Genomic DNA, 11,462 nt, shown 5'->3' on the forward strand with positions numbered 1-11,462 from the left:
TCAGAACCGGGCACAATATGTCAGCAGCAGTCACACCAGTGCCAAATACAGAGGTAAAGGAACCTCTCTACTCCTGCTGGAGCTGCTTAGTTTAGCCAAGAAAAAGTTAAGAAGTGACTCGATCATGGCTCACAAGTACCTACATGAGGAACAGCTTTCCAGTCGCAGACTCCTATTTAATCTAGCAGAAAGGCAGAATGAGATCCAACGGTTGGACGCTGAAAAGACGGTTACTAATCTTCTGTAACTGTTGTTCTCGAGATGTGTTGCTCACGTCTATTCCAAGTAGCTGTGTGCGCACCGCGTGCACAGTTCGCCGGAAAGTTTTCCCCCAGTGGTACCCAGAGGGTCGGCTCTGGAGCCCCCTGGAGTCGTGCCGTCATAACACCCTATCTAGGGCTCTGCTGACTCTCCGCCTCTTCAATTCCTTCTTGCCGGCTGACTCGGACAGAGGAATAGGCGGGCGGGTATTGGAATGGACATGAGCAACACATCTCGAAGAACAAGTTACAGAAGGTTAGTAAGTAACGTCTTTTCCTCTTCAAGTGCTTGCTCATGTCGATTCCACGTAGGTGATGCCCAAGCTAGCCCGTTGGAGGAGGGTTCGGAGCTCAAAGCCTCGCAGACTGGAGTACACCACCTCGTCGGGAGATGTGGATACCCTCAAGGGCACAGAAGTTTCCTGTCCCTTGGCACCGAATGGGGCACATGGTGCCACTTCTTCCTCTGCGGTGCCAGTGTCCTGGGAGCCATCATGCCTGGTGCCGGGATTGGAGCCCTCTCTGATGCCAGGGAATATGACCTGCCTGACTGGGACCCCTGGGTCTGGTGTTATGCCCACAGGGTCCAGAATGGCCAGTGTGAGGGTATCTGCCATTGAGGAGGCCACGGCATCATAAGGGGTTGTGCTGACTCTACCCTCTGATGCCTGCCCCGATGCCAGCTCCTCCTTGAGGTGAAGGACTCTGCCTCAGAGTCTGAAAAAAAAACTCTTGCTTCCTGGAGACCACGGGGGAGCGGTGGCAGATGGTGCTGGGGATCAGCGCAGTGGGGAGCAAGACCTGGCCATCACTGCCAGCTTTCCCTTCGAAGGCCCTGTGCATTTCTTCGGTGCCGGGGTGTGGACTGGATCCCCTCGAGGTGGAGGCGGTGGAGCCGTTTCCTCAATGAGGTCCCTTGCCACCTCAAAAGTCTCAGGCGTGCAGGGGAGCCACAGTCCCTCCTCCTGCACCTCCCTTGGCAGGGAGTCTTCAGGTGCTGGACTCAACGATCCTCTTCTAGGGGCCGGAAGTCAATGGTGCTAAAACTTTTTGGATCAAGGGGCCTGGCCCCGGTCGCACTTTGCTCCCTTCCCTGGGCGCCGAGGGTTTCAATGTTGGTGAACGTTCTATGTCCGCTCTCTTCTTATGCCACACCAGAGAGTGGGAGCGGTGCTGCTGCCCCCCCCCCATGCCGGAGCTTTCAATGCCGGGGAAACTTGCTGGTGCCACGGCTCTTTCGCAGAGTCCTTGAGAACCGGCACCTCTGTCACCGAAGCAGGCATGTTCCTCGCTGAGGCAGAGGTGCCTGGCCCTTGATCTGCCAGCCTCTCCACGAGACGGAGGGCAGATTCCATAAGTAGGAATTTCCGTCTCTGGCTTCGCTCTATTTGGATCCTGGGATGGAAGCCTTTGCAGATCTTACAAGGATCCTGCAGGTGTGATTCTCCCAAGCACCTGAGGCAGGAGGAGCGCGGGTCATCCCTGGGCATGGCTTCTTGCAGGACCCGCAAGGCTTGGAGCCAGGCATGTCCGATCCCCAGGGCAGGGAAGGAAGAGGATTAGAAAGACTACGAGAATTCAGTTCTATACTATGCTAACTACAACTACTTCTAACTATTTACAGCTACTTCAACAAACAAAGGCAAAGGGGAAAGTGCTTGCAATGCAAGAGACCCAGTTGTTCCAACCTCCCTCATGTTGTTCCAGCAACCATCACGGGCAGTAAGAAGGAACTGAAGAAGCGGAGGGTCGGCAGAGCCCTATATAGGTGCGACTCCAGGGGGCTCAACAGCAGACCCTAAGGGTACCACTAGGGGAAAACTTTCCGGCACGGCACCCACACGCCTACTTGGAATCGACATGAGCAAGCAGCCAAAGAAGCAGCTAGAGAAATTCAGACGAGAAACAAGGAGCAAGTGTTTCAGAGTGAGGGCCATCAACCATTGGCGATCTGTAAGTAAGTTGTTGTATGACTTGAACTCTGTAAATCAAAGCTGGATGTCTTTCTAAAAGATCTGCCTTTGCTCTGACAGAGGTTATTGGCTTGATGCAAAAATTATTGGATGCAAAAATATGCCTATACTGGTCAGACTAGATGATCATAAAGATTCCTTCTGGCCTTCAGAGCAATGAATTTTGTCTTTCCTAGGGAAAAAAAAAGGTGAGTTTACAAGCACTTGTTAAAATCCTAGTGTAAGTTTAACATGGGGTTCCCTGGACCAGCTAATGTGTTAAAAGTGCAGTTTGCCTTGTCTACAGTAGAATTTTAATAGGCGTTAGCAAACACACGTTAACACACACCTTTTTTCCTAGGTTTGACGTAGCCAAACAGTCCTTAATCATTGTGGTGCAGCAGTAGCTTTTTGGACAAAGTAGTCAGAGTTCTTAATGACATTTGGATGTTTCAAAGGAATAGTAGGTCATGCTGAGCTTGTTACTTAGTGGAGACTTAGGGTGAAATCCTGGCTGTACTGAACTCATATTGACTTCAGTGGGGGCAGGATTTTACTCCTGATGTTTGCCATCAGGTAAATGTAGTATGTAGAAGCAAAGCCATTTTCCAAGTTCATTGTAGTTGTATTTGTTGCAATAAATAGGCAGCAAAGCAAAGTTTTAGTACAAGCTCCACATTTGTTATTTAGCTGTGTGAATAAAGCGCAAATGGAAGAAACAGTGACCCTCTGTAATGCGGCTGCACAGACTCCAGAGGAGCAAACTCTGCTGTTTGTGGTGTCACCTGACAACGCAGACACTGAAAGCTCTACGCCAGCCAGCAACCCTTCCTATTTGTCGTTGAATTCATCACCATTCGGACGCCAGTCTTGGAAGAGCCACTTAGAATCATAGAGTTGGAAGGGACCTCAGGAGGTCATCTAGTCCAACCCCCTGCTCAAAGCAGGACTAACCTCAGTTAAATAATCCCAGCGAGGGTTTTGTCAAGCCACAGCTTAAAAACCTCTAAAGATGGAGATTCCACCACCTCCCTAGGTAACCCATTCCTGGGCTTCACCACCCTCTTAGTGAAAAACGTTTTCCTAATGTCCAACCTAGACCTCCCCCCCTGCAATTTGAGACCGTTGCTCCTTGTTCTGTCGTCTGCCACCACTGAGAACAGCCTAGCTCCATCCTCCCTGGAACCTCCTTTCAGGTAGTTAAAGGCTGCTATCAAATCCCCCCTCATTCCTCTCTTCTGCAGACTAAACAAGCCTAGTTCCCTCAGCCTCTCCTCATACGTCTTGTGCTCCAGCCCCCTAATCATTTTTGTTGCCCTCCGCTGGAATCTCTCCAACTTCTCCACATCCTTTTTGTAGTGGGGGGCCCAAAACTGGACACAATATTCTAAATGCGGCCTCACCAATGCCAAATAGAGGGGAATAATCACTTCCCACAATCTGCTGGCAATGTTCCTACTAATGCAATCCAATATGCTATTAGCTTTCTTGGCAACCAGGGCACACTGCTGACTCATATCCAGCTTTTTATCCACTGTTACCCCCAGGTCCTTTTCTGCAGAACTGCTGCCTAGCTCGTCGGTCCCCAGTCTGTAGCTGTGTATGGGATTCTTCCGTCCTAAGTGCAGGACTCTGCACTTGTCCTTGTTGAAGCTCATCAGATTTCTTTTGGCCCAATCCTCCAGTTTGTTTAGGTCCTTCTGTATCCTATCCCTACCTTCCAGGGTATCTACCACTCCCCCCATCTTAGTGTCATCTGCAAACTTGCTGAGGGTGCAATCTACCCCATCCTCCAGATCATTAATGAAGATGTTGAACAAAACCGGCCCCAGGACCAACCCTTGGGGCACTCCGCTTGTGACCGGCTGCCAGCTAGACATGGAGCCATTGATCACTACTCGTTGAGCCCTATTCTCTAGCCAGTTCTCTATCCATTTTATAGTCCATTCATCCAACCCATACTTCTTTAACGTGCTGATAAGAATACTGTGAGAGACCGTATCAAAAGCTTTGCTAAAGTCAAGGTATATCACGTCCACTGCTTTCCCACATCCACAGAGCCAGTCACCTCTTCATAGAAAGCAATCAGGTTGGTCAGGCATGATTTTCCCTTGGTGAATCCGTGTTGACTGTTCCTGATCACCTCCCTCTCTTCCAAGTGCCTTAAAATGGATTTCTTGAGGACCTGCTCCATGATTTTTCCAGGGATTGAGGTAAGGCTGACCGGTCTGTAGTTCCCTGGATCCTCTTTCCTCCCTTTCTTAAAGATGGGCACTATATTTCCTTTTTTCCAGTCCTCAGGGACCTCCCCCAATTGCCACAAGCTTTCAAAGATAATAGCCAATGGCTCTGAAATCACATTAGCCAACTCCCTCAGCTGAGATTCATGAAAAAAGGGATTGGCTGTGAGTTATTTGTGACCATCTCTGTTCCAGGACTGGTGTCTACAGTGTTAAATAAACTAACACTATACCCAGATGCTGCATCCCTGACTTCTGCTCCAATGGAAAGCTGACCTAAAGGGCCCTTGACCCTCGCTTCTGCTCAGGCAGAAGTGCATGAACTAATTTTCCTGACAACCTGACCTGAGCCTGTATCTGGCTGTTTTTCTTCTATCCTGTTTTCAGAACAAGGGTTTTTGTTATTACCCATTCTTGGAGCAGCCCTTCCGAAATCATGCTGGCCGCTTTCTCCCCATCCCATTCTTGCCGTGCACAGGGATGGCGTCCTTTTCAGGGGGCTGTTTGCATTCCCTGTCCTCCTCCTTTTGCACTGCGCATGCAGGGCTGGAGGCCAGCCCCGCTGACTTTAAAACGAAGGGGCGTTTTTCACTGACTTTTGGGGCAGCAGTATCACGTGCTTCTCATTCCTGGTTCCAATCTTGCTTTATGGCTCCATGCCAGCCTGCGTCACCGCCCCTTACAGTGCCAGGCTGGGCGCGCTGGGGCCGTGAGTCTCAGGCAGTGTCTTGCTGTCAGCCAGAGGCAGCTCCTGAGAAGTTTCTCCTCTGGCTGGGAAGTTTTATTTTGTGGATCATTTTATTTTCTGCAAGGGAAGGCAAACTCCCTTGGGCCATGGCTGGCTGTATTTGTTACCCAGCATTTACTGGGTCATTTGTCCCAGGATCCAGGGATTCTCAACTCATGGAACGTTAACCCCGATGTGGCCCTTCTTGCTGTCCTCTGGTCCTGGGCTCTCTGGCCAGCAGCCCCTGGAGTCGGCCCTTCTTTTCTCTTGTGATTCTCCCCCTTCATTGTCAAACCGGATCTCCCTGGTTTGCAGTCTTTGCCCATTTAGCACCAGGCCTCCACTTCCTTGCCAGGAGGACCGGCAGATTTACATCCAGTTACAATCCGCCATTAGCTGCACCCCCCGGGCAGGTTTCCCGCCACCCCGTTTTAAGCAGAGGGCACCAGGGGGTGACACCAGCACCTCCTGGGCATCTTTCCGTCTTAAAGAATGGGAAAAGCAGCTGGGACTTGCCAGGTTCTACTCCACACCCACCGGAGTCACCCCACCCTGGTGACCAACCAACCTCCCCAGCCCAGTACCACGAATACGGCTCAGTAGGTAGCTACGTGAAGAGGCAGGTTCATTTCTACTTTGGCTCCCAAAGGCTCAGGGTACTGCTGCCCCGCGCCCCGGCAGGCTCCTGACTTCACTGAGGCTGCGTGGAGTTGGTATGCTGGCAGAGCATGCAGGGCGCAGGTTCCCATGGGGCCCCAGCCCTGCGCCAAGAGCTTCCCACAAGACTGCATATTTAGGCTGCACCAGTGTGAGCGGCAGCTCATCCAGAGAGCACGGCTCCACTCATAGGCGTGTGCACGGGGTGTGCCGGGTGTGCCCAGGCACACCCGAATGCAGGGGTCTGAAACATACCTTTTGTATCCGGCCCGCGCACCTTTTTGATGGTTCCCGCGGCGCCATCTCGCTGTGCCGCCGAAATAGGGGAAGGTGCGCGATTTCTCGGCGGACACAGGGAGCTGCCGCCGAAGAAGCAGGAGCTGCGAGAATTTGCGGCGGCGACTACGACGGGGGGTAATTCAAAGGTGGCCTCGCCGGTGGAATGGAATGGAATGGACACCCCCGACCAAGATGGTGCGGACCCTAATGACGTGTGCTGCACACGCCTATGGCGCCACTGACTAGTCCTCCGGAAGGCCCACGGGCTGGTCCCTGGCAGCTGACACTGGCTAATTGCCGGGGGTGCGGAGAAGCCACTGGCGAAGCTGTGTTGAGGAGGAGAAGGGGGATTTATGGTCCCTGGCGTGAAGGCCTGTGTAAGCCCAGACGGGTTCATCCCGGGAAAGGAAACCCCCCCACACTCCCCGCCTGCCAGGCTGGAGTCCAGGGGCATGGTCGGGAAGAGCACCGGCAGAGGATGCCAGCTCCCCCCTGGGGCAGCTGCCTGCCCACTAAGGATGTGGGGCCGGGGGGCGACATGCCCATGCTGCCTGCAGGCCTTTGTGGAGGGCGGCAGGCAGGGCTGGGCGTGGGTTCCCAGAGCAGAAGGCCTGGGCCCAGCAGGCAGCTCTGGGGCTCACGCAGCCCACGGGCAGCAGATCTAACAGGAACGTAGCACTGCCGCCCCCTGGTGGCCGTGCCCCTGAGCTGCAGGGTGCCAGCACGCACACCAGCCTAAGGAGCTGGTCAGCCTCACAAGACGGCTCAGTGCTGTCTGTGGATGATCCACATTCACTGCGGGACAGGATGGGCAAACGGATCCGGGCTCTAAGATCCTGCATCGGGGCACGAGCCTGCCACTAGCTGATGGTGGGCCCAGGAACCTCTTGGTGCCTCCTGGCACCCAGGATCTCCTGGGTCTGGTAGATACATTCTAGTTCACCAAAAAGCGTCATGTGAGGGCTCACGTGAAAGCCGGGGGGTCACAATGGTCCTCAATATCATCGCAGGTCTCTGTGATAATGCAGAGAGACTCACGGGGGCTGCTGGGTAATGGCACGGAGACACGGGCCATCCCGCACCCTGCCAGTCTGCGGTGCAGTCCCGGCAGAACCTCACCCCCTGCATCCTTCATCTAGAATGTAAACGGACAGCACCTTTCCTTTAAGAAAGGAGGGGCCTCGGCCAGGCGTGGCTGAAACGGCTGGAGAGAACTTTGGGTGAGAAAAGCGTCTTTAGACAGAAGGGGACCTGTTCGTTACGTTTAGGCTCTAGAAAGCGTCTTAGTGATTTTGTTTTACTGGTAACCGTTCGTTTCCAATATGCTCACGCAGTAGCCCTGGACTATTCTTTGCTGATAAACGCATTCTTGTTTTCACTTTGTGACGTCTCGAAGGCCTGGGTGTTTGGCAGAGCTGGGTTCTGCGGGGCAACTAAGAAGCTGGTGGGATAGGAATAACGGTCCTGGTAACACCGATGGGCTGACTACAGGAAATCTGGGGAGGGCTTGGTGAGTGACTAGCGCTCTCCTGTGGAGAAGGAGCGAGGCCTAGGAGGCAGTGCTTGTGCTACCCGCGGCTGGTGATTTCAGGGAGCTCATCCACAGCAAGGCCAGATAAGAAGACTTCTTCCCACGAAGGGCAGGTGGGGTGGTGAGGTGCCTCACGCCCCTGGGTACCCTGGGGACAGTCACAGATGGGTATAGTGAGAAACCTCCCTGGGGCAGGTTAGTCTACAATTATCCACTGCAGGGCTCCTGCCCGGGTCTCAGAAGCAGCTGGCTCTGGGCACTGTTGGAAACAGGGCTGGAGGGAGCTGGGGCTCGGGCAGTTCCTGGCTTCCTCCATGGGGCAGTGCTGTATTTCCTACACGCCCTGTTCTATTTATTGCAGACTATGTTCCCGGCTTTGCTTTAAGGCAGAAGCACTGTTGCTCCAGAGGAACGTACTCTGGAGCATGGCTGCCTGCACTGCCATGCCTGGGGATGGCACAAGACCACGCCAGCCCAGACAGAAAATAGGGAATCCCTGACTTAATCTTGTTCCATGTCACCAAGGAACAAGAGGCTTCATGCCTGCACTTCTAGTATTTACTCTATTGGGACAAGCTCAGCCTGGGCCAGAGCCATCACTCAGTGCACCGGATGGGCAGCGTTCAGTGAAAAAGGCAGGGCTCCTGCCTGAGGATAAAAATAAAATGTCCATCCTGTGCATTGAACGGGCAGGGGTTCTGCAGGAAAAAATGGATGTGGCCATATAACTAAGGCCTGTAGCACAATGCATACACACCCGAGGGTGGAATTCAGGCTGCCTGAATAGAACTGACATTTCCTGCCGCTTTAGCACTTCATTGTGCAGCCTTAATGTGCTTTTAAACAATATTTACATGGGATTATTAGTGGATTCATTACTGGAAACACTATTGTGTCTCATGACCTGTGGTTGAGATACAGAGCAACCCTGAGGAAGAGAGACATCCAGTCTTGATGTAAAAAGACGCCGCGTGATGCAGAACTCACAACAGCACTTGGTAAATTGCACCAGTGGCTAATTATTCTCATTTAAAAATTTGGGATTTTGTTCTAGGCTGGACAGAATTTTTTATTTTTTTTATAATTTCAGTGGACAATGGTGGTATTTAATTGTAATTTTTTTATGATGATCAATTTAATTTTTCACAGTTGTAGGATATTAGCGGGGGGAGACCATTATTTAGTGACAGTAGATGTTTTGAATTTCAAAAAGTTAAAGTTCTATAAACCATTAAAACACAAATTATCATCACTCCATGTCAAAGTATCTAAAGTAAAACATCCTTATGTCAAATCACAATTGTTTCAATATTCATTCACTAGTCCATTTACAAGAAGCCTGATTCAGAAGTCTAGATTACTGGGTTTTGACTCTTAAGTTCTCAAGCAGCGGTTTCCCCCCGACTTTGCCTATCTGTAAATTTTTATTATTATTGATGGAAATATTTTTCCATCCATTTGTGTGTGTACAGTGAAACTAACATTTACTGACATCTAATCCTTCCCATTCTACCTCTTTCCCATTTGAACTTTCTAACTTGAAATTCCAGCCCATGAACCTTGGCCTGCCTTTGTATGCTAGATTAAATACCTCTGCTATCTGAGATCTTCTCCCCCATAGGTACTTACAGACCATGATCAAGTCCCATCTCAACCTCCTCTTGGATAAAGTAGTTTGAGCTTCAGTTTCTCACTGTAAGGTAGGTTTTCCAGACTTCAAGTCATCCTTGTGGCTCTTATCGGACTGCTTTACAATTTTTCAACATCTTTTTTTGAAAGATGGTCACCAGAACTGGATGTATTATCCTCTAGTTGTCTCATTAATGCCATGTAAAAAGTAATCCCACCTCCTTACTCTTTCTTGATGTTCCTCTGCTTAACAGCCAAGCATCAGCGTAGGCCGCCTATCCCCTGCATTGCACAGACAGCACGTTAACTGAGATGTTGTGGTGGAAACTAAGTCCTTCTCATTGTCCCTGCTTTCCAGGAGGCAGCTCCCCAGCCGGTCAGTGTGACCTACATACTTGGTTCCTAGATGTATGACTTTGCATTTGGCTGCGTTAAACCATGTTTGTTTGTGCCCAGTTTACTGGGTGATCTAGGATTTAAATAGTGAGGCTCTGGACATGTCCGTTTCCTTCTGCAAACCCTGCAGCCGTCAGTCACTCAGCAGAGGAAGGTGGGTGCAAGTGGTTTGTTTCCACTCTTGAGGATTAATAAGGTGGTTCCCAGTCTTAGATGCAGCTGTCCAATGTTCTTCTGTGTTCTGAGCTGTGTGTGAGTAGTAGCATAAAGCGTGTCTGACCTGCAAAGAAACCCCATGGCATTGAGGCCCAGAACCTGGGTTCTATCAGGGCATATCTAAGCCATGGGTCTGGTGCTATTCACTCTTTTCATTAGGATTTGGATAATGGGGTGAAGAATATGTTTATAAAATGAGCAGCTGACACCAGGCTGGGAGGGATGGGAGGCACTTTGGAGGACACACTTGTCATGGTCATTTTGAATTCTGACACGTTGGAGAATTGATCTGAAATCAGCAAGATGAAATTCAATAAGAAGTGCAAAGACCTTTACTTAAGAAGGAAAAATCAAATGCACAGCTACCGACTGGGGAATAACGGGCTAGGTGGTAGTATTGCTGTAGCCACAGCATCTAAGGTTGCTTGGAGAGCTGGTCCTGGCAACAGTTGACCTTCTGCGACAATAGACTGGAGTGGCTCCCTGTGGTCACATGGCAGATGTTCAGTAAGCCTTGGAAAAATGCTGCCTATCTCCCCTCGTTCACGGCATCCTCCATGAGGGAGTTTGATTTTGTTTTCCCATCACCGACCTGAGTCCTTCGGGGCACATAATAGCACTTGTCTGCCCTTTTTGCATGTTGGTGGCATGTCATCTGCTAGGTTGCCTTAGCTGGATGCAGGAGAGCCTCATTAACAGGGAGCGTGTCACTCTGAAGGGTGTTGCTGACTGCAAAATATCAAGCAGCCTGTGCTGCTGGTCTTTGCCCTCCTCTGGAAGGATCCACAGGGCGTTCGTTGCCCTGCCAAGAAGGTCCTGGAATTGTCCGACGTCGTTGGCAATGGAAGGAAGGGGGACAATGAGCGCCTCACCCGCTAAGAATGGGAGTTTCAGGAGCGACGTACTCATCTGCCCTAGCCTTCAACATCTCCTGCCTTGGAAGGGTGGAGGGAGCATGTGGAACCTGGTCTCCCCAAGGGCCAGAACTAGCAGTTTACTGAAGTTTACTGGGCCCTCCCACTATGCCAATGTGGGGGTCCATAAGGGAACAGAGGTGGCATACGGGGTTGGTTCCACCATGCTTGATGAGCCGCAAAGTCCTCCCTGTGCAAGAGCAGGCTCCCACAGGGCGATATAGGAGAACCCCAACCAGAACTCTGAGACCGACTGGGCGTCCTCTTCTTTTTCCTCAACATCCTCCTACGGGAGATTAGCCAATGAGGACACAGGAGAGACTTCTGCCAGGGAGTGGCCACTCAGAGACCGAGGTCTTGGTACCAGGAGACCCTCGGTACCTGACAGCAACAGCGACTCTGGTTCATCCAACACCGAGCGACCCCTCAGGTACCGGAATTCCCGTGGTACTGGAAGTTACCCTGGTACTGACTGACTGTCTCCCGGAGGTCGCTGTGGCTGGAGCCGCTGGTAGCAGGAATGATGAGCCATAACCCAGGCTTTCTGGATGTCAAATGCTGCTTGTTGCTTGGTATAGAGAGCACCGCTTGCCCAGGCATCCCCGCCTGAGCTACCTGCATCAGTACCGATGGCTGGGATGTGACAGCACCAATGGCCGAC

The sequence above is a fragment of the Emydura macquarii genome, unplaced genomic scaffold, assembly GCF_026122565.2.
Source record: "Emydura macquarii macquarii isolate MOO-44397 ecotype Brisbane River unplaced genomic scaffold, CSIRO-AGI_Emac_v2 contig_1254, whole genome shotgun sequence".
Lineage (NCBI taxonomy): Eukaryota > Metazoa > Chordata > Testudines > Chelidae > Emydura > Emydura macquarii.